The sequence below is a fragment of the Lissotriton vulgaris genome, chromosome 3_1, assembly GCF_964263255.1.
Source record: "Lissotriton vulgaris chromosome 3_1, aLisVul1.2, whole genome shotgun sequence".
NCBI lineage: Eukaryota > Metazoa > Chordata > Amphibia > Caudata > Salamandridae > Lissotriton > Lissotriton vulgaris.
Genome location: NC_141689.1, coordinates 744,350,150 through 744,373,647, shown reverse-complemented (window position 1 = coordinate 744,373,647; position 23,498 = coordinate 744,350,150).

Below are 23,498 nucleotides of genomic sequence, written 5' to 3'. Positions count from 1 at the left end.
CTGTAAATCGGAGGCTGCGGGGCACCCCAGACCCCGCATTCTGCTGAACGGACCGACGGAGACCTACCAGGGCCCTTGGCGCGGCCTGAACGAGTGGTGATCCGGCGTAAAACCGAAGTTTGCGGAGTTGCGGAGTGCGACCCAATATGGCGCCCGGACTTCATTGTCCCTCTGGCCGGATCCATTGAATTGGAGGAGCGTCGCCGGTGGCGGCTCAACCCCGGCTTTGCCATTCCCCGGTGATCTGTGTTCTGGATATCGGTCAGATTGAACTTTCTACAACGAGAATGCCCTCGGTTGGGTGACTGGACCGATGCCCACGCCATAGTGGATCCCGCGGGCGGACGTCTGGTGGTTCAGGCGGTGGCCCCACTCACGACATCGCACCTAGCTAACTTTTCCTGGCCAGTCCACTTCCATGGGAGGCGCGACATTCTGGCACCACAACTCGTCCGGTGGAGTTGGTGACCCTCACCCCGGGACTTTAGCGGCGGAGCGGGCCTGCCCGACCTGGTGGCGGTTGTCTCCGCCCCCTCATCGGTGCCCTCGGACGCCGTGGTGGTGGCGCGAGCCGAAGCGGGGAAGTTCCCACAGGCCCTGGAGAAGGAGCTCTCCAGTACTCGATTTGAGGACCAGTAACCGGGAGGGTTGCAGCCGGAGCCTACACTCGGAGACGCCTGCTCCTGGACCAGCACGGAGTGCCCCCGGCGACATGGGGAAACCTAGAGTAGCCAAGGGGACTACCCCAGCCGCCTCAGACTCGGAGACCCAGGATAAAGAGGAACGTGGGGACCCAGAGAGTTCTGGTGGTGCATCGATGCAACAGCAATTCGACCGCGTCCTAGAGGCGATAGCAACCACGCGATCGGCCCTCCAGCAGGACATTGCCCAGGTAGCGACGAGCCTAGGTCTCCTTAGAGCGGACCACGGCAAACTTTCAGACCGGGTCAAGGAAGTGGAGAGCTCGGTGAAGACCTTGGAGCCGGCGCAGCGAACCTTGGCTGCGACTATGAAGGATGCCCTATCCCGGATTGCGACCCTGGAGCAGAGAGCGGAGGATGCGGAAGGCCGCAACAGGAGGAACAACATCCGCGTGGTGGGCCTTCCGGAAAAGATCGAGGATGGCGACATGGTGGCATATTTGGAGGCCTGGCTCCGTGACACGGTGGCCCCGGAGGGGCTATCCTCCTTCTACACCTTGGAGCGTGCCCATAGAGTCCCGGCGCGGCCACCGCAGCAGGGACGAGCCCCGAGACCGGTGGTGGCGCGGTTACTGCACTTTCGGGACAGAGACTTCATCCTCAATGCCGCCAGGCATAATGGTCCATTCAAAGTGGCGAACAGTCAGGTGAACATCTTCCCGGACTACACCTACGAAACCCAACGGAGGCGGTTCTCCTTCCTGGCGGTCAAGCGCGAGCTCCGGAGCGAGGGCATCCAGTACTCGCTCCTTTATCCTGCAAGGCTCCGCATCATTGTCGATGACAAGACTCAATTCTTCGACACCCCGGAGGATGTCTGTGCCTGGCTCGAGCTTTACAGAGCGGGGAAAGACGGCTTCGGCTCCACATCCCAGCAGGCGGAGGAGCCGGAACAGAGACGGCGATCCAGGAGGATTAAGAGTCGCCGCGGCCGCTCGGGGGGGCCCTCAACTGCAGAGACGTCGACGGAGCGGAGGGGAGTGCTGGAGGTGTTATCTGCGTTGTCTGGCTCACGGGACGATGCCATTGAAGAGGAAGCAGACCCGGGTGACGAGGGGGCACCATCGGATTCCGAGGACTCAGTGACTGATAGCGCCCATACACCGGTGATCACACCGAAATCGGTGAAAGACCTTCTGGACGGACAGGGGTAACGGGGTGAGCTACCTCATTTTGGGAGGGGGCCCGGCAGGGGGGTGGCGGATGCCGTCAATTGATACTGACAACGAGGGCGGGGAGGATGGGGTGCCCTGGTTTTGCCCCGAGGGTCATTGGCACTGTTTTGGGCTTGTTTTAGTCCCGGTGGTCTGAGCGTCGAGGGCCAGACCACCTTCCTTTCCAGGTTATCGGGCTCGTTGGCCCACTTCTTCTCCGGGCCCCTTCTGCTCGGGGGGGATTTCAACTCAGTAGTGGACGTAGACACTGACCGCTCGCATCCACCCCTTCCCGATTCTCCGGTTCGTCGCATGGCTAAGGGTCGTAAGGACTGGCAGACCCACTGGGGTCTGACAGATATCTGGAGGGCGCACCACCCCACATCTAGGGACTATTCATACTTCTCGAGCCTCCATGAGTTGCATGTTAGACTGGACGGATTTCTGGGCTCGCCCGAATTGGTTTCGGCAGCGGTCCGATCTGAATATTTGTCCAGAACCATTTCAGACCATAACCCCCTCCTGCTGGACCTTCGCTGGTTCCCCGGGGCGCCGGCGGTGCCCACCTGGAAGCTACGGCCCGAGATTCTTGAGGACAGTGTTTTCAGGGCGGACCTGGGTGATAAGGTATCAGAGTACTTTGCGTCCAACGGCGGCACCGCGAGTACCAGAGCGTTAGAGTGGGACGCTTTTAAGGTAGTGGTGAGGGGTTACTGTATTTCTAAAAAGGTAGGCATGAGGCGAGTTATCCTAGCTGACCTAGATACAGCGGATCGGGAACTCCGCGAGCTGGAAATTCGCCGCCCCGGGCGCCCTGAATTACAGGTACGCACGGCGGAGGCGAGGGAGAAGGTGGCGGCAGAGGTCGAACGGCTTCGCTGTTTTGACTACAAGGCCTATACGGTCCGGTCCATCGCGGAGGGGGATAGATCGAGTGCGCTGCTGGCATGGTTGGCCAACCCTACGCGTCAGTCCTCATTGACGACAAGTATGCGTAGGGCAGACGGAACCGAGGTGTACACTCAGCCGGAGATTCTCAGCTGCTACCGGCATTATTACGAACGTTTGTACCGCAGTCGCTCAGCCCGAGACCCTGACCGGCTCGATAATTATTTACGGCCACTGGAACTCCGAACAGTGGAGCAAGACGTGGCGAAAGCCCTGGGGTCCGACATAGAATTGGGAGAGATCCGCAGTGCCATTAAACGAATGGCGAGGAATAAGACCCCGGGACTGGACGGCCTGCCCGTGGAGTTTTATGTAGCCTATGCTGACCTCCTAGCCCCTAGGTTATTGGTAGTCTACAGAGAGGCGAAGAGGCTGGGGCGGCTCCCAAGCTCGATGTGTGAGGCGTTGGTGGTTCCTCTCCTCAAGCCAGGAAGGGATTCGTCCGACCCGGGATCTTACCGTCCCTTATCGATGCTGACGGTCGACTATAAAATACTGAGCAGTATCTTGGCCTCGAGGCTGCTGAGACACATGAGCTCCCTGGTGCATGAGGATCAAGCAGGTTTTATCCCTAGGCGTAACACAACTATGAACATTCGCAGGTTGTTCCGCTTGCTAGGGGAACCGTTTGTGGAGGCCCCGTCCCCGGTTGTCTTATCGGTGGACCTAGAGAAGGCTTTTGATAGCCTGGAGTGGGACTACCTTTGCACTGTGTTACGGAGGTTCGGCCTCGGTGAGGGCTTCGTCAGATGGACCACGGTTCTCTATGCCTCTGCATAGGCCAGGGTCCGAGCGGGACCACTGATCTCCTCACAATATCCGGTGGAACGAGGCACGAGGCAGGGGTGCTCGTTGTCCCCACTTCTTTTTGCGCTGGCGGTGGAGCCACTCGCGCTGCATCTTCGATCGGGAGCCCACTATGCGGGCCTGTGGACGCCTTCGGGCCCGCACTATGTCTCGCTGTATGCAGACGACCTGTTGCTCTTCCTAGAGGACCCGCTCGACGCTTTACATGGAGCGGCGACGGCGCTCACGGAGTTTGGGGAGGTCTCGTGCCTCCGGGTGAATTGGTCCAAGACCTGTCTCTTCCCGGTTCGCAAGGGCGCCCCGCCCCTACTCTAAGTAGGGAGATCAGATGGGAACCCGACTGCTTTAAATACCTGGGGGTATACGTCTATCACGACCCATCCGACCTCCTGGATGGTAACGTTGCCCGCAGCACTCGAGCGCTTCGAGGCTGTATGGACTTCTGGGCCACGCTGCCGCTCTCGGTGGCGGGGCGGATCGCTCTGCTTAAAATGGTGGCGCTTCCCCGGCTGTTATATTATTTCCGGACGCTACCGATCTGGGTCCCACCGGCCACGTTTCGACTACTGAGAACTATGATAGTCGGATTCCTCTGGGGCTCGGGCCGCCGTCGGGTGGCCCTCAAGACCCTGATGAGGCCGAAAGATGAAGGTGGGCTTGCGGTGCCGGACTTTGAAAAGTATTATCTGGCGGCGCAGCTCCAGACCTTCACCCAGGAGATCGCCCGGGAATTCCGGGACCCGGAAGACAGAAGGGGGACAGGCATGGCCAGGCATGTTCTCTCTTTCATAGCGCTGCGACAACGTTTGGCCCTACGGGACTTGTCGCTGGAGGAGCGGACCATCCGCCTGTGTTGGAACCGAGCTCACGCCCGAGGCCAACTGAGAACACCGTACGCGCCCGAAATACCTTTGGGGATGCTGACGGCCCTCCCCCATGGAGGCGATTGGTCACGGTTGGCGGCCTGGGAGGACGCCGGCTTACAGCTAGTTGGGGATCTGTATGAGGACGGGGCGCTCTTGCCCTTTCAGGAGCTTATTGATCGCTTCGAGATCCCCCGTGGCGACTTTCTGCTGCACTCGGCCATTGTCCGAGCGATCCAGGCGCACTGGAAAAGCGGGCAGGAGGAACCCACTTTATCTCCGGTGTGCCAATACGTGATGATGTCTGCGGGCACGGTGAAGGCGGTCACTTGCCTTTACGGTAGACTGATCAACGAAGGATTGGCTCCTCTCACTACTTTGAGAAACCGCTGGGAGGAGGACATTGGCAAGGAGATCCCGGAGACGACCTGGTGCCAGTTGGTGCGGCGAGCCTGGAAGGGCACACGCCACGCCCGTTTTCAGCTGGTCCACTATTACGTGCTCCATAGAGCATATCTGACCCCGGTGAAAATTAGGCGATATTTTGCCACGAATTCGGCGGATTGCCCTAGGTGCCCAGCTCAGGAGGCGGACCTCCTCCACATGCTATGGGCCTGCCCGGGATTGTCATCCTACTGGGTGGAAGTGGGGAAGACCCTAGAGGAGGTGACGGGGAGGTCCTTATCATTTGACGCAGCGGTGGGACTCCTGCACTGGTTCCCTCATACCCCCAAGAATAAAATTTCCAGCAAATTTATCGACCTTGGGCTCCTCCTTGCTAAGCGAGAGGTGACCAGGAATTGGAAGGCAAGAGTTGGTCCAACAGGAAGCCGATGGCACAGCGAGCTCTTAAAGTGGGCGGCGGGGGAGAGCACGCTGAGATACCAACTGGCTTGGAGGCAGCGTAATGAGAAGGCGCAGGAGGCAGCGTTGGAGTGGGAAACGTTAGTGCAGGCCCTCAGGGATTATTGCGCCCCCAGCGACTCTGAAGATGAAGAAGTGACTCGCCCCATGTCCCGATAAACAATTGCACTGATAGTCCTGTTGCTTTCCCCGTGGGTCCCATAGCAGATCCTGTTGCGGTTGTTACCAGGCGCTGATGGCGGGGTTGGGTGGGGTTTGCTTTGGTTAGTAGTGTTTTGAGGGTGGGGGGTTTTTCTGTTGGGTTTATAGGCTTGTTTGGAAAAGCAGATGACGGACAGTGGATCATCCAGACCAGCTCTGACATCCTTCTGAGCCCCCATTGAATTTCGCCGCCCGACCCCAGGGTTGTGGGCCGGATGGCTGTGTAAGAAACTTACGGGGCGGGGACAGAGGGTTGTAGTTCGCTAATATTGCTTGTGATATAATGCTGGTCGATTTTGTAACGATTTACTGATTCCTGCAATAAAAATATATTTTAAAAAAACTGTCTTACCCGGATGTTTTGACAAAATATTGTCTCTATCAGAAATAGCGACATAGGCTTCTGAAATGTTGGCATGTATGATGTAACTATTTTACAATGGCGCCAGCAAGCTGCCAGCGCCGTTGTAAAATAGTTACAAAGTTAGCTTGCACAGGAAGCACTTAGATAAAATAAAGCAGCACCTGCTTCTAGTGGTTCCTGTACAAGCTAACTTTGTAACTATTTTAAAACAGCACTGGCAGCTTGCTGGCGCCATTGTAAAATAGTTACATGAGTGGGGGTTCAACTTTTGAACCTGTTATGTCCGCAGATTTTTTTTTGCGGATTTTGCGGGAAATCAGCAAAATTCGCGGATTGCGGATTGCCCAAAAATCCGCAAAATCCGCGGGCGTAACGGATTTCCCGCTCATGCCTACTAAATAAGACAGGCAGCGCCACTATGTGGCAGACTGTCATAAGTGCCTGTGTTGACGATTACGTGCATGTACAGAGCACCGGAAACGACAAGCTCAAATTAAGAACTGCACATCCTCCCAGTGAAATCTCTCAATGTCATCTGGGGGTGCTGCAGCAACTGCCACACTCAAGCGCCAACCATAAGCAGAACATTTTTATGAGACAGGTATTTAGTTTAAAAAAAATGTTTTATGCAACATCACTTTGCTTTTGGGGTCTTATAGTATTATATTTAGCACAAAATATATTGTTAATGTTCAGCGCATTAAACTTTTTTTGATTTTATGGCAAAACCGTAAAAGTGTACGGCACATAGAGCAAACAGTAAATCTAAAAATTGACAGATCCATACTTAGCAGCATCAAAACATAGTAAGACTTCAGATAAATTACATAAAACATAAATTGATCTAAACAGTTTCAAAACAGTTCAAATAAATAGAGCTAGCTATAAGGAACTGTATTATCACAACGACAACTAAAAACCTTGCATTGCAGACTTAATGGGTAGTCGAAAGGACACCAGAAAGAACACAAGAAACAAAGAAACATACAATAGTTTTAAATAAAGATATGCGGTCTAATTTGCTGAAAGTGTGCTGGGACCATCAGAGGCCTGATTTATTTGTGATATAAGGACGTGTTGTAATTTGGCAGCGATCTGGGTTAGCATTTAGCTGAAGCCATCTTGTTTTCGGCAGCCATCTTGTCTACCATGTGCTCACCATGTGCTCTGTCCTTCCTTGCTGTTGTTTACTCTTGTACTCTGCTTATGGACAGACTATATTTAGATTCTGCTACTCTGCACTTGCTCGGAAGACACTGCTACTGTTCGGATATGTCTTAGTCTGTAACTGTCAGGGTATTTTTACCGCAATTAGCAAACTACTAAGCTCCGCCCTACTGTTGACTGTGCATCTCTGTATGACCTTTTCTGTATGCAAACCATCTCTTCTGTACTTGTACCGCCTTCTTCTGAGCCCCTGTGTGGGTATAAAAGGACCATGTTCCTTCTGTTCATTGTGCTACTTCATACACTACCGAAGGGTGTTGTGTGAATATAGTTCCACCTCATGAGGTTAATAAACACCTTGTTTTATATTCCAGTTTCCGTGCCAACTTCTATTCTATTGGTCTGAGGACTTGTGCAGAGAAGGGGTGATCCCCTAGCACTGGTAAGCCTATCTGAGGCTCACCATGACAGAAGAAAATATTGGACACTCAAGTACAATATGCGTGGAGTCACAGATCAAAGTATTATCGCAACTACAAACATGCAGATTGGGCAATTCATATCAGGACCCACTCGGCAACGAAAGCTACTGAAAAATATCCACCCTTAAAAATGTTAGAAGACGTTGTCGCCTATTAGACATATTCAAGAGAAGATAGTGGTCTAATCCACTTAAAGATTTAACTAGGGCATACTTCCAAATGGTCTGTTTTCTCTAGGCAAAATTCTCCCGTTCAATAGCCACCCTTTGGAAAAAAGTCTGTCTAACCTATGCAAGATCCTTTTATGTTATTCCTCCAGGGTTACAATATAGTCCTGGAATTCCTAATTCCTTAATTTATTTTTTAAAGTATTGTAAAGAATAAGAACCACATTGTCTAAGAGCAAATAATCCAGGCATGTGAATGCTATCATGGGAGCATCTTTTGGCGTTGTTTCCTCTGTCTTTTTGTCTCTGACCTTCTGTTTTTGACTGTGTGCTGCATTTCATTTATGCTGGTGTTAGGACTCTGGGCCCTGTACCACTGCTGACCAGTGCTAAAGTGCAAGTGCTCCCAGTCTCAAATGTTATGGTATTTTTATTCTCCATTACTTGCATGGTTGATTTACTGGTAAGTCCCTAATACAGTACACTCTGTGTGCTCAGGGCCTTTAAATCAAATGTTAATAGTGGGACTGCAGCACAGATTGTGCCACCTACATTAGTACCTCCGCAACCATGTCTCAGGCCTGCCACTGCAATGTCTATGAGTGCAGTTTTTAAACTGCCATTTCAACTGTCCAAACTTTTCCTTACTTATGTCACCCCTAAGGTAGGGCAGGGTAGCCCCATGGGCAGGCTGCAGTGTATTTAAAAGGTAGGACATAAGCTGTTGTGTTTTCCATGTTCTGGTAGTGAAATACTGCTAAAAAAAAATTTCACTATAGCCTATCTCTCCCATATGTTAGCATTGGAGCTGCCTTGTAACATCTTACAAGTGTGTCTGCCGGTTGGTAGTTGATATAAAATTGGAGTTTGGTGTCTCTGAATGCAGAATTTTAAAATACATCTTTTAGTAAAGTTGGTGTTTAAATTGCAGGTCTGAAATGGAAAGTTGGCATTTTCCTACTTTAACCATTCTGTGCCTCTCCCTACACATCTGGGTGAAGATGAAAGTTGGGATGTTTGTTCGTTCACTCTAGACAGTCACACAAAGGGAGCTACTGTGTGCACTGCATATCCTGATGGCCCATCATCAAGCTAATGCACCTTCCTGAGCTAGAGTTGTGGGAGGAGTTGACACCAACACCTGAAAAGGGCTGTGCCTGTACTTACACTAAGCCGACTCCACCCCCCTGTAGTGTGTCAGGAGCCAGAGCAGGGAAAGGCAGGGTCTTGTGCACTACAAGGACTTTTTTTAAGTACATCTACTTGAAAGACTGAAATAGGTATAAGTATTGGGCCTGTGACACCATATACTGATAACATCTCTGGAGAAATACCTTTATTACTCATTTTTTCCTCTTTCCATGTGTACACACATAGAAGGAGGAAAAAGCCACCCAGGATTGTTTTTGTGCAGGAATGTGCCATTTCCTGCTAAATTTGCAATAGTTACCCATACCTAATGTTTTAGGCTTGCCCATGAATAAAGTGCTGAATTAAGTTAACCAAACATCCAATGCTATGTTAAGTGAAAAATAATGCATTTACACTAAAAGGTCTGTTTCCATATTGAATAGTAGATATTTTTCTTCTCTTTGCTGCTGATGTTACAACGTCAGAAGCGTACTGTTTGCTAGTGAATAGACACTTATTTTGTATTAGACAACTGATAGCATGGTACTCACCAGGAGGAGTTTAAAACGACAGGAAGGATGATACATGGGAAGACATTTTTGGACAGCAAGAAATCAACATTGTAACTTTCCATGGACAAATGTCTGAAAGGCTATTCTGTTCTGATGAGAAAATGGGGAGTTTGCTTATTCCCAGGAATTGCTGATATTATATTGGGGGTTGAAGAAGATGGAAAAAAAGAATGATGCATTATAGAAGTTATGTAATTATTAGGCCTTGGTGTAGTTCGTCGAGTTTTGCTTTGTGAAACTCCGCGAAGTTACAAAAAAACTCTGCAGTTCAGTAAGTGGTAGACTGCAGTGTGAACTGCAGTTTGTGCTGGTATTCCTCCCGCGGCAGCTCGCGCTCGTGAACTTACATTTTGCGATTACAAACTTACCGTTCACGAGGGGGAACTAAATCTGCTGCACATTGCGAAGTGGAGTTTTCTGCACTCAGTGAACTCCGTTGAGTGCGAAGTGCATAAAACTTTGCAAACACCGCAAACGGAGCAAAGTTCACCACCCAGGCCTAGTAATTATATATTAGTTTGGGTTTCTAGAGTAGGGCGGAATCCCCACACTGACATTCTGGTCGGATATTCATTTCTGATCTTCTAGAGTTTGAGTTTCATCACTGTTCATTTATTATTGAATTATTGCAAACAAGAAATTATAAAAAAGCTCTGAGAGATTTTATGGGGGGGATCTGCGAGTCCCACTTCAGGAGGGTAAGGAGTTAACACTGGAAGGTACGCCATGTCATTATATGGTGACAAATGTAGAGCTTCATACTTGTTTGTGGTTTCATCAATGGTGCAAGATCACTAAAAAGGAAGGGCCATTTAAGTTTCTACAATATGGTACTTTTGATTTAAAGATTGTTGAATTTTTATGAAAAATTTTATATGAAATATAGCCACATCTTAGCCCTACACAGTATGAACCATTGAATTCTTGGGGGAGAGCAGCTCATACTATGGATAAAGAAAGGTACCAGAATAGAGCGAGGAGAGCACAGGAAAAATATGCTGATGGTCAATGAGATGGAGGGCAGCAAAGGTAGAGGAAGTGTGTAGTCAAGGGGCTAGAATGCATGCAGCTATAACCATAGAAAAGACTACAGAGAATCGGAAACAGTGACTCAGGGGATGACATTTTAGAAGCCTTGCTGTCCTCATGTCTATCTCAATATGAGAGGAGCAGATGAAGCCGGATGGCTAGAGCGGTCAACCACGAAGCTGGAGAAATGGGTTTGAGTCTTGGCAAGGGACTCTCAACATCCTGTGATTCTGGGCAATTGACTTTGGGCCAGATCCATGAAGAAACCACTTTGCAATTTTCAAATTGCGAATCCTTGCAATTCGTAATTAGAAAATCATGAAACGGCATGCATGAAAGTGGGTTGAACACTTTTTTTGATTCCTAGGGGATCCTAAATCACCTACCTCAATAATATTAACGAGGGAGGTCGCAATTTGCGACACCCCAGGGATCGCACAAATCGCAGGGATGGTGGCCTGCAATTTTTTTTTAAAATGCTGCTCGTTTTCCTTAAAGGAAAATGGGATGCGTTTCTAAAACAAAAATGAAGAGTTTCCTTTTAATTTTTTTAAGAGTAGGCAGTGGTCTGTTGCACCACTGCCTGCTCTTAAAAACTCTGTAACAAACATTCACAAAGGGAAAGGGGGTCCATTGCGGACCTCTTCCATTTGCAAATGGGTTACCACCTACTTAAAGTAAGTGGTAAAATGTGAATGTTTTGTGACTGAATTTCGGTCACAGAACATTCCCAATTACTGATGCGATTCGGTATTAGGAAGTGATGCCCTAAACACACTCCTTCCTAATAGCGAATCGCAAACCCATTTTCCGATTCAGTACCGAATCACAAAGTAGGGTTTGCTGCATCTGAAAATAATTTTTGCGTTCGCAAAGTGGCTGATTCTCCGAATCGGCCAGTTTGCGTAGACAAACATGCTTGATGCATGTGCCCTTTAATCTCCCTGTGTCTAACAAAACAAATGTGTCCGACTGTAATGCAACTGGTGCTCATGTAAAGAGCCTTCGGGGAAGGTTTTTGATGTATAAAGCTCAGAGAAAAAAATATATATATGTGGCCCCCTGTCATGAATTCCCTCCCCTTAGGGATACCGCGGAATCCAGCATTCCGCATTCGGCGTGGACTACAGATCCCATAAGGCTTAGCGAGGAACACGGTTAGGTAATACAGAACGTCATGCTTACCTAACGCTGTAGGACCGCCTATTTAAGGAGGAGACGGGAAGGACGCTGCGTCGAATATTCTGAGTTCTACACCGACGTAACAAACAGCGGAGTCCTTCTCATTCGGGAACTTGCGGTTATTGAGGTATCACTGGAGAACGGAGGTAAGATTGGAGCACCTGCTCTCTGCCCCGTGTCTTCTAACTCATCCTAATAGCCGCATACTCAGCTGTGTTGTGTTAGTACTTGCCATACGTTGAGACGCCCACCGGGAGGTGTTTGCCGCGTCTCAGCGAAGATTTCAGTAAAGGTAGGAGGTGCGATCGAGCGGCTGCTCTCGGCCCCACTCTGCGGCATTATTGTTTTGTTATTCAGTGTCAGGACACGTTGAGACGCACACCAAGGAGGTGTTTGCTGCGTCTCCGTGCATTGAGGCCTACAGAGGGGCCAGCTTCTAGAGGAACAGGTAGAGCGGCTGCTCCCTGTTCTACCGTTAGAACCAGTGGTCTAGAGCCCGGCTGGGTGGCTCCCACGTCCCTCAAGACCTCTAAACTGACACCAAGACTAGACAACCCATCACAGCTGTCAAGCGGCATTGTCGGCCGTTGTTTAGCACAGTGCCCTCCGTTGGAGTACATCGGGACCGGTGTACATGCGGAGGATGGTGAGAGCCTGAGTGCTGTGATTGGGTATCGTATTTCGACTGGAGGTTCCAGCTACGTTATTTGAGTTACTTTATTTGAATTACCTATTCTCAACATTAAATACCCTCCATATAACTGGTTGTTGTGTGTTCTGTGGGTGTCTGTCCCCGATCCCGGGAACGCCAGGTTGTTACACCCCCATAATAAATACAGTTGGTGTTACAACCACTAGTGCTACGATGGCTACAGCCCTATCGATTCAAGCACGATTCAGATTGAGACACAACTTCCAGCACATCTGATTGTTCCTGTACCTACTTAAGCCGTACGTACCATAATTGCTTCAGGTGTTATTGCTTCATTCGTGATTGTGCCCCAGGGTCAAAAGTTGCATCAGCACAGACATTAGCAGTGTCGGTTGCTACTGAATCAAAAATTATTGTTCCGAATTCTGTTCAATGTGCTGCAGGAGGAGGGACTGCGACAGGGTTTGTCCCGACAATGCAGTATACACAGATACCTGATACCACCACAAAATATGAAATCTTTGAGAGAAGGAAGGGTAATTGTCTTTACGAAACCATTTGCTCTGGGAGAAACAGAATCATTTGATGATGGGATTTTTCCCCCATAGATTGAGGAAACGTTAAGATAATGTGATAGCCAGAGAAACCCTCTACTTCCCAGAAAAAGGTGAAACCTTTAAATGTGCCCAACTTGAAGGTACAATTAGAAGAACATAGAAGAGGGTGTTTGGACATTTCACATCTAAATCAATATCATGAAACAAACTGATATATTTAAGTAAAAAAGGGAGCCCAGTTGTCTTCCGGGAAACTACTAGGGTTATTAACAGCCATAAAGACGGCTAAATACCAGGAGGTGACGGATTCACTGGAGAATTTTATATTGCGTTTCTAGGGCTCTTGCGGATAAATTATTTAAAGTGTATGATGAGGCATTGCAGAAGGGAAGCCTCCCACCCTCTATGCACAAGGCCCATTTTGTACTAACTCCAAACCCAGTAGGGATCCCCTCGTACCAGGTGCATATTGCCCAATGTCAATGCTTCACGAGGACCAGAAACTTCTTAGCCACATTTTAGCAGCAACGTTGTTGTCCTGTCTTCCCCGCATGGTCTGCACAGACCAGTAAAGATTCATACCTGCTAGGAACACATTGTGTAATAAACAGCACCTGATCCACAATCTTACATGCTCTGGAAATGGACAATGACCCCATATGCACTGGCTTTCTTACATATAGAACAGACATTTGATTCTTTACAATGGAAGTATGTCTGACTGGTTTTGGAAAAAATGGGCCTGGGTCTTGCTTTTATTAGATGGGTCCAGTTGTTGTATAGTGCCTTGACCGCCAGGGTAAGTAGAGGATGAAACGTGTCTTTGGAAATCCTTTCACACAGGGGTACATGGCAGAAGTGCCCTGTGTCACCCTTGATATTTTCCCTGGCAAAGGAGCAGTTGGCGTGCCATCCATGCCAGATACTGTGTTGCTGGGGGGGTCAGGTAGGAACCACTGTTTTAGAACGTATTGAGCACTCGTCAGGCTGGGTGATCCTTCACATGATTAAACAATGTATTTTGGGCCTCCTTCCTAGTAGCCCCAAGAAGGAACTGAGAAGATGTTTCACACTGCTGGGGCTTGTGGTTGCCAAACGTCATATTGCAAATGGTTGGCTCAGCACTAGAGCCTTACACTGACAGATTAGAAGGGGGTATGATAGAATGGCTGGTGTGGAGGAGGCACACATGCTGAGATCTAAAAGGGATTAAAATGTTGGGGAGATTTGTTGGCCTGGAGTGCTTTGATTCAGACCTTGGTTGTCTCCACAGATGGAGACCAATTCAACTTTAAGACACAGGTTTCACAAACACTGGGTTATTAAGGGGATAGTACGGCATGAGGGAGATTAGGGAGACTCCTACCTGTAACCAAAAGGGATTAATCCTTGTATATCAATGATCCACATGAATCTGCTGGTGCACAAATATTTTTTGCTTACGATTTGGAAGCTTGCAGGGGGAGGGAATGGGTGAGGAGAATGTCTAATGGCTAGACTACTACTGTATCCTGTGTAACTATGTGATCCTATATTGTAGAATATCCAATGTCCACAATACAGGTTGTGTTGAAATGCTAACAAAAACAATTTTAAAAAGTTAAGAAATTACAAGACATGTGGCTCCCACTCATGATAAATTAACTGAACTAGTGAGAAAATATGAGGTAGACATTTCTAAGAGTGTTCCCTTACAGAAAAGCTTCAGGGCACAACTAGTTGATGATGAAACTATTGTGACAAAGAGGTTTTCGGGAATGAGATTAGACATTGCAGAACTAGTAAAATACATCTGCAAATGGAGTGATTTTGATGAGTTAGAGATCATTTCGGCAAAGACCCAGATACCACCCAAATGAATGGCAATCAACAACCAGCACCCCAGATGAAGATGAAGCTGTAAACATTTCAAAGATTTTACGGACTGATTTGAATACCTTCCTAGATATTGAGGTACATAGTGATCTGTGGGCCAAATGCAAAATAGCAATGGTCATTTGCTGAACATCCAAGAGATGTGCCTTCTTGTGCACCTTCACCTATTGTAATGACTATATACAATGAAGTGATTACCTTTTTGAAAGCAAAGCGTCCAGCGAGAGACTTTGATTGGTTAAAGAGCAATAGAACTACTCATGAAGCTAAAGAATTAGTGCATGCTTACTATGAACGATTATTGCAGAAAATCTCAAAAAGGGAGATATGGGGAGTTTTGTATCATAGTTTTTTCTTAGGTTGAGACCAGAAATTAGTATGCACATATAACAGAATTGATTTGTTGGCAGACAAAAAATTTGGATGACATCCTAAGGTATGCACAATGCTGTAGCGATGAGCAGGAAGGGAAGCAGAGGAGACTTAAAGAGAAGTTTGTGCTTTTGGAGGAATGTATGGTGTTGGTTTTCAGGCTGGGGGTCAAGTGGCGCATGGTAGAATAGGTGCTTCACACGGTAGAGGTCAGAGTGCTTTGGTTGATCCAGATTTAGGGATTGATACTGCAACATTGAAGAAAATAACTCCTTGTCATTATTGTAACAGAAAGAAAGAGTGTAGACAGAATCCAAATGGAGAGAGTTGTGATGGACAATTGCAATGGGTAAATGAAAAGCAAATGCAAAATGTTTCAATTCAAGTACCTGCTCAAAGATTACATAGGACAATGCAATCACAAGGTTCTATGATGCAAATCCCACAAGCTCTGATGGCCCCTTAACCTTTGGGTAATCCCAGATTTCGTATGAATCAGGCACAGAGAGCAAATTCAAATCCATTCCAAAGTCCATTCCAAAACCAGAACTCATTTCAACATTTCCCCATATTAATGAATGATAGATTTAATTCTGAAAATTCCTAACAAAGGTGCTTGAGGGGGAGGAAGATTGTGTACTTGATGCAGTCTTATAGGTAGACCAAAGTGGACCATTTGCAGAAGAAGAGGTTAATATCTCCCAAGTGTTATTTCTCATTGACATAAGAGCTGCCAGTTCCACTGTTAGAACATTGGAAGTCCTAGACCTACACCTCTTGGGAAAGAAGATCCAAGTATTAAGTGTACCAAAAAAAACCAAAAATCTAATCCGGTCTCAAAGGGAGTGCATGTAAAAATAGGGCCATTTGAGGAAAATCACCAGTTTGTAGTGTGTGATTCAAGTCCTGTAAATCTGCTTGGAAGGGATATTTTGTACAAGTTAAATTGCATTATTTACTGCACACTGGATGGTGTTGAATATCAAACGCATGATGAAGATGTTGAATTTATAATGGCCAGTCAATAAAGAGCTGTAGGGTTATAGGGTTGTAGGGTCTCCCCCGAGACCTGAGGAAAGAACCGAACTACCTGCGATTCAGGAAACGACTCAAAACTCACTTGTTCCCTTAATTTTTAACCACCTCTGTTCAAAATTGCTGTCCCCCCCCCTCTTCTCACCCCGACCCCACAGGTGTAGGGATCTTTAGCGCTGGGATACCTCAGGGTGACTACACGCTCTATAAATTTTTTAATAATAATAATAATAATATCCTGCAGGAACTGTTGAGGATTTACTTGTTGATTTGATAGAAGCAGAAAAAACAGAAGTATGTTATTTTTCAGGAAAGACATCAGACTTATTAAAGGTGTAGAACCAGTCCCAATTACAACAAAACCAAATGCCATGTTCTAGAGAGCACCACCATATAATTTAACACCAGAGACAGTGGCTGAAATAAAATTTTGTTGAGAGGAATCATGACATCATCACGTTCCCCCATCAGAAATGCGGAATATATAATGAGACTACTAGAAACGTTACAATTGCTCCAAGAATTTGCAGTTGTTAAATGTGCAGCTCATAAAAAGCACAATGATTATGTCTATGTCACAGTTGGAAATTGCTACACCGATGAAGTTGCGCTGTACTGTGTACTAGTGGCATGCACATTTAAAGGAGAATGTTCAAATAAATCTGAAGAGGACACTGCCTTTCCAATGTTATTGTCAGTAGCTGATACTTGGGAAAAATCAAAATATTACAGGAAGATGTTTCAGAGACAGAACAACAAGGATGGATCAGATATTGGTGTGTTAAAAACTGCAAATGACATTTTGGTTTCAGCCGATGGAAGACTAGTGTTATTGTTTCCCATGACACAACATTTCTATGGTCCTGGACACATTGGAATTGATGCAAAGGTCAGGCTGTTTATGCATAATTGGTTTAATCCCAGATTCTGAATTTTAGCTGAAGAGCTATGTAATAAATGTGTTACATGTCAGCAAATGAATGTCCGAAGGAGAACCCCTGTAACACTTATTCATTCATTATTTTTTTTTCCGATTTCATGTAAAATAATAGAAGTGCAATACATTAAATTAAAATCTTATACACAATATGATAAAAGACATTTCATAAAACTATAGATTTCTTTAAAAATGCTGTGCCCAATACTAGTCAGGAACGGTTTGCCTTTTTCTTTCTTGCGTAAAATACTGCCCACAAATAACTTGACCTACTACAACATATCTCCATAGTGGGCCGAGAGTGTAAGTAAAGATAAGCAGGGAAACATTGTGTAAAACTGAGCAATCTTAAAGTGGGCACGAAAAAAAGTTTTCTCAAAATGCAGCATAATTTGCAGAAGAATACTATATGCATAGTACTCTGTGTCGTCAAGTATCACAGGGACAATTTATCAATTTTGAGTCATTCATTTCAGGAAAACTGATTAAAAGATGGTAAATATTCATTCTTAGACAAGTAAGGATGAATCTATGCCTAGGGTTTGATACAGATCTGAGTTAAGGTTGCATTTCATCAGTAGAGAAAATAGCTTCGTTTTTAAATTCACTAGGTTGTAATATTTCAGTTGTCAATCTAAGGTTCACAAGCTGCTTCATACATTCATTTTCAAAATCTTTCGGGAATTCAGGCTTCTAATAATAATCAGGATACCCCAAGTCACAGGAAAAGCATTAAATATATAACAGCCAGGGTATACGTAAATGTGAATTAACCTTGTAGCAATCCCAGATAATGGCACGGTTTAAGCCAGTATAGCCCAAGTACATGTTCCCCTCTTTGATCTTGGTGCACTTTCCAAATAGCATGGTTAAGTAGAATTCCTGCTCTATAATCCCAATTCCAGGGTGGAATCCTTATTGCATAATTTAATTGGATTCCGCCAATCCTGTAGACGATTCAGAATGATGTGACCAGCTATCTTTGTTAGGGAAATCGGTCTATGGCAAGCAGGATTTAAATCACTCTCCCTTTTTATAAATTGGGAAGATAATTTATTCTGCCCACATTGGTAGGAAGCGTGTATTACAGCATGCGCTCAGTATCAATGTAAAGAGGTGTCCCCATAATGGAGTGTTGCCATTGAACAGATCCACTGGAATGGCGTCAGGGCTGGGGGCTTTCCCACCCTTGCTTGCATTTATTGTGCTGTTTCCTTCCTCCAATTTAAAAGGAGGGATGATGGAGACTAGGATGAATATTGAGAATGTTATGGCCCATTTCTAGCTTACTAATAGGTATTGAATGTATGGCAGACAAATGTTTTATCCACTCATCTCCCAAGATTGTAATTTCCATCCTTAGGCCTTCCTCTAATCTCAAAGGTGGAGTGTTAATTATCCACCAGAGCGCTTTAATGTCATTATTAATTCTTGCCTCATGCAGAAATTCCAAAGCTTTCTCCCTCAACCCTTATTTCCTTTGTTTCAGAGCCTTTTTATAATTGTTTCAACGTGTCTAGACCTCAGATTTGGATCTGGGAGTTTTAAGTAGTGCCTCCTTTAATTTCTTAGGGGCCTTAGAACACTCAGAGTCTGACCACCAGTCAGAGTCACGCTTGTCTCTGATTAACATTAATGACAAAGGGGCTCTCTTTTATCCCTTGTGTGATCATTAAAAAGGCCTTGATAATAGCTTTTGGGTTGGTTCTTTCACCCAAACAGGTCTCAAAGGTTTCTCTGTTGGTACTAATTAATTGTTTTAAGTACCCATCAGGCATGACTTGTGACCGACGCAAAGTGTTTTAATGTAAGGTGGCCAGCTATGTATCTTCAGCCAAGGTGGTAGTTTCATTATGGGACCATTTGAAAACTGACGAGAGGGAGAGTTGAATACTCTGGAGGAAATTGTCACTTAGTGATATAGTGTGAGTTGCGAAGTTAGATGCACATGGTGCATAATTGTTAGGCATTAAAACAAAATCAATAGTACAATGGATATCTCTCCCATTGAAATTACTTTTGAATGGAACATAGGGAAAATAAATTTCATAAAGGCCAAGTCATATTTGTAAATCAATCCGTTCAGGATATCCCCATATTGATTATGGTTGAAATGGGATTCATGGCCATTTTCCAAGTTAGTTAAACCACATACTTTTTCAGGGCATATTGCACAAGTGAGCATTAAAATCCAACCCCCATAAAACAATCAGATTCTTGCTATTACTCATGCCAAGATACTCCAAATCATTGGCCAACTAACGTGGTAGCATTATTATATTAGCAATCACTGCTAACCAAGCAGAACCTAGGGCTTCTCATGTTATTATTTGATAATAGTAATTATGTGAAACCATACTCATTTTAGTAAATGGCAGATTATTAGAAACATAGGTGCATAGCTCTCCCTTTGAACTTCCGTGATTTGAGGGGGTTGAGGGGACGTGGTATGTTCTAAAACCACTTATATGTACAGGGTCCATAAGTCAATTTCTTGTAGGACGAGGACATGAAAACCCGCCACAAATTCTAGCCATTCTACATTTATATTTTGGTCAGAATGCCTGCTATATTCTAAAAAACGAATCCAATGGTATCTGTAGTGAGACTGCCTAGTTGGATATTAAACGAGACAGCAGGGATAATGCTGTTATTTAATGGTGAGGAAGTAACAAGCAACAGGGATTGTTTGTAACTCATTCATCGACTGTGTAGGTTAAACCATGTCAAACCTAACAGAGGTATGATGCCTCCTTGTCTCTCCCTTTTGATCAACACCCTGCTCCCTGTTGAGTGAGTCTAATTCTGCCAGGTTTGCTAGGCCCTGGAAACGATTGTGAGGTGGTATGGTATAGTTAGAATCAATCAACAGTCTCGAGTTGGATTGTTCCTGGAAGGGTTAGATACATTGGTTGGTTGGAAAAATAACCTAATGGTAATGGGGAAATAGTATGGGGGACTCATTTGTGGGGCTAATTCTACATAAAAGTCTCCACTGGCTGTGGAGTTGTTAAGAACGGCACAATGCAGTCACCTGGAAGGGCTTCCCAGGCCTTTCCCACCCATTTGACTCTCCTTACCACTTTTATATCTTCAAAAAGTTGCCCTGTTTAACCCATTCTAGTTCAAAGGCAGTTTAGAGATAAAGGGACAGATGTATCAAGCCTTTTACCGGTCGCAAATGGGCCTATTCGCAGAATCGGCCCAATTGCGAATGTATCATCCAAAAAGGCATTCGCAAAATAGGAATCACAATTTTTGCGATTACCTATTTTGCAAATGCATTTAGGTAATCGCAATTTGCGATTCCCTAAATGCAATGCAGAAAGCAGGTAAAAATTACGACCTTGCCTTAAAGAATCACAAATTACCACCAACTTGGTGGTAACTAGCAAATTCCTAGAAAAATGCAAATGTTTGCATATTTCTAAGTCCCACATGTGCACACTTACCTTTTTTGGGGGTGCATCACCCTTGTAATTGCATTTGCAATTTGCGATTACCAATTTGGTAATCGCATATTGCGAATGTCTTCCCATTCATTCCTATGGGCCTCTAGGCCCATACGAATGAACGGGAAGGCATTACTTAATAGCGAATTACAATTTGCGATTCACTATGATTCACTATTAAAAATATGTAGGAATCACAATTTTTTTGCAAAACCTACATGATTGCATTTTGAAATTCCATAATAGCGAATCTGTCAAATTTGCTATTATGGACTCGCAAAATTCAATGTTGATTCATCTGGCCCTTATTTCTCAACATTATCCATGTTTCCTTAGTTTGTGGAGATAGGGTGGATCATTTGCCGAGACAATTATATATGGTGTAGCAGCCGGGGGAAGGTCCAAAAAGTCAATTATCCAAGTTGAAGTTTCTAATTATTGATCTTCAGCAACAGGGGTGTCTATGGGCTGAGGAGACGCTCTTTCCCCACAAGGGATGTCGGAATGCGCAATCTCTCTGGGTAGTTGGGAATATATGTCATTAATTGGGCCCTGGGTACTTCCTGTATTTGTATTGTTGTGTACTTCCCTGATCAAAGGCTTGTGTGAGGGTAAGTGGAGAGTCTGTGTGTTATTTGTGGTCAGCCCTATCAATAAGGTACTCAACAGATCAAGGCAAGTAGGAGAGTTACTTTCTACTTGGTTTAATCAAGTGGTTAAAGAATAGATCCACTGATTGTGAAGGACTGGGTTCTTTAAGACCCAGCGGTGCCAGGGCACAACACCTGAAACCTTCGTGGGTAACCTGCTCCGGCGTACGAATGACAGAGACACGGGACACTTCCTTCGGCGTCAAAGATTCAAGGTTTATTTGCTGCAGGGAACACAGAAATCACAGGAAGTACATCGAGTGTAGTTCGGGGAGACTGCTTCAAATTGGTTCTGTGGATCGCTCCTTTTATACAGTTTTTACCCATAGGACAACATGGCACACAAAAGTTTACAACCCGGTTCCCACCATTATCCCCCAGAGGGGTCGCTTTGGTCACTTTGATACACATGAGGTCCGGAACATAAGTGCGGAAACATTTGGCGGTTCCCAACTGTAAAAACCCATCTTCCCACCATTAGCGAATTCCAATCAGCAGTAAAACAGATCGAAATAGGAACAAGGACAGGTGCAGAGGAAGACGGAGACAGTGGGGAGATCGGAAAGGGTGTAAAAGGGGAGGTATCGGGAAACACGAGATACAGGCATCAAAGGGACGTGCCTAATGAGATGCACGGCTGAGACAATAAGTCCGTGCGGCAAGATGAGCCTCGAGCGGCGCCATCTGCTTTATAGTAGCATCCCCCTCGTCATAAAGACACTTACAAAGGACATGTGTCTTCCGCAAATATCTTGGGAGTCCCAGGGTCGCGAAGCGGACAACGTCCGTTCGCTGGCTACTTGAGGGCAAGAGACAAAATGGATGCCGTATCTAAGATGGAACCCGTGGGTACAGATGAAAAACCCACATAACAAACGAACGGTTTAAGTTAGCACAGCGAAACTGCGCACACTTACTAAACTCGTCATTTGCGGGTCATAGATACCAGACTCGACCATATTCGTGCGAGTCGAAAACACCACTTACAATTGTCACGGAACCTCAGACGCTCCTTTTGCCCTCATGTAGGCAAGCACTAGTCGGAATCATATTCGATATTCATCAGACCATCGAGATGTTGCTGTAGCATAGCTCTGTCCAACCGAGTCCCCTTAGTAACAGGTGGTTGTCTCATACACGTTGTAGCACAGAGGCCACATAAGGCAGGACCACACTGCACACAAAGGCAACACATGAACAGGAACACTACAACGACTCCGATGATCATCAGAATCTTCCAACCCCAAGTCGACATCAGGCCCCAAAACCATCCAAGTAGCGTCCAATCCCCTACATCCACGTGTATGGATTCGGAGATCTTATGCAACCTCGAGATGGCTTGATAGACAGTTGGAGCGTTATCTGGAATGAAAATGCAGCAGCTCGAATGGATCACCTTACATACCCCACCTCGATCTGCTAAGATGACATCTAAAACCATACGGTTTTGTAACGTCATAAGTCTATCCGCCTGAAGTTCAGTGGTGATATTACCAAGGGCACTGGCAGTAATATTAGCTGTCGATTCTACCACTCTAGTCAACTGTCTCAGGTTCCTACTATTAACCATAGGTCCCCAAAACGGGAGGAAACCCTTGAAAAAGTCTCCTGCCTCTTGACCGGCAGTATCCTCTTCGCTAATTACGCCTCGCACAACTCTAGTCTTATGATAATCGGCATCCACAGTGAACGTCGGAGGCAACAAATTTGCAATGAAGCATGAGCCCATGAAGTCAGCGGGCAGCCATGCGTATGCACGATCATAACAGATAAAGTATGTACCCTTGGCAGCCAGAAACACAGGGGACGAGAACATCGGCAGAATGTAATTTTCAGTGCAAGCACTCGCTCCAAGTCGGGCTTGCGATCTTCGGCCACGACCCATGAGACAAAGATTACCAGTGTGGGGTACGACCCATATCGGAGGCGAGCTTTTAAGCTGCTTTTCGCTAGTGAACGCACTATATTCACCTCTACTTAGGACCCTATAGGCCTGTACCTCTTCTTCGGGAATAAGCGAGGGATCATAGATATCACTATCTAAATCCTCTATTGCTATCGACAAAGGTTTTTGATACGAGGTAGGACCAGAGTAGGGGGAACGTGGTTCTCGAATGGGGTGGAAACCCAGTGCGCTTCGAAACATTGTTTGAAATGCTCGAGCAGACCCTTGGGAACTATACGGTAACACCAGATATGGAATTCCCTTATCCGTAGTATGTGGCATCAACCCACACACCCAACAATTAGTAGTATTAACCACTAACTGATGCTGATGAAGGAGCTGAATAAAGGGATTGTTGCGGAATTCAACACGTCTAGCCTGTTCGTGTTCC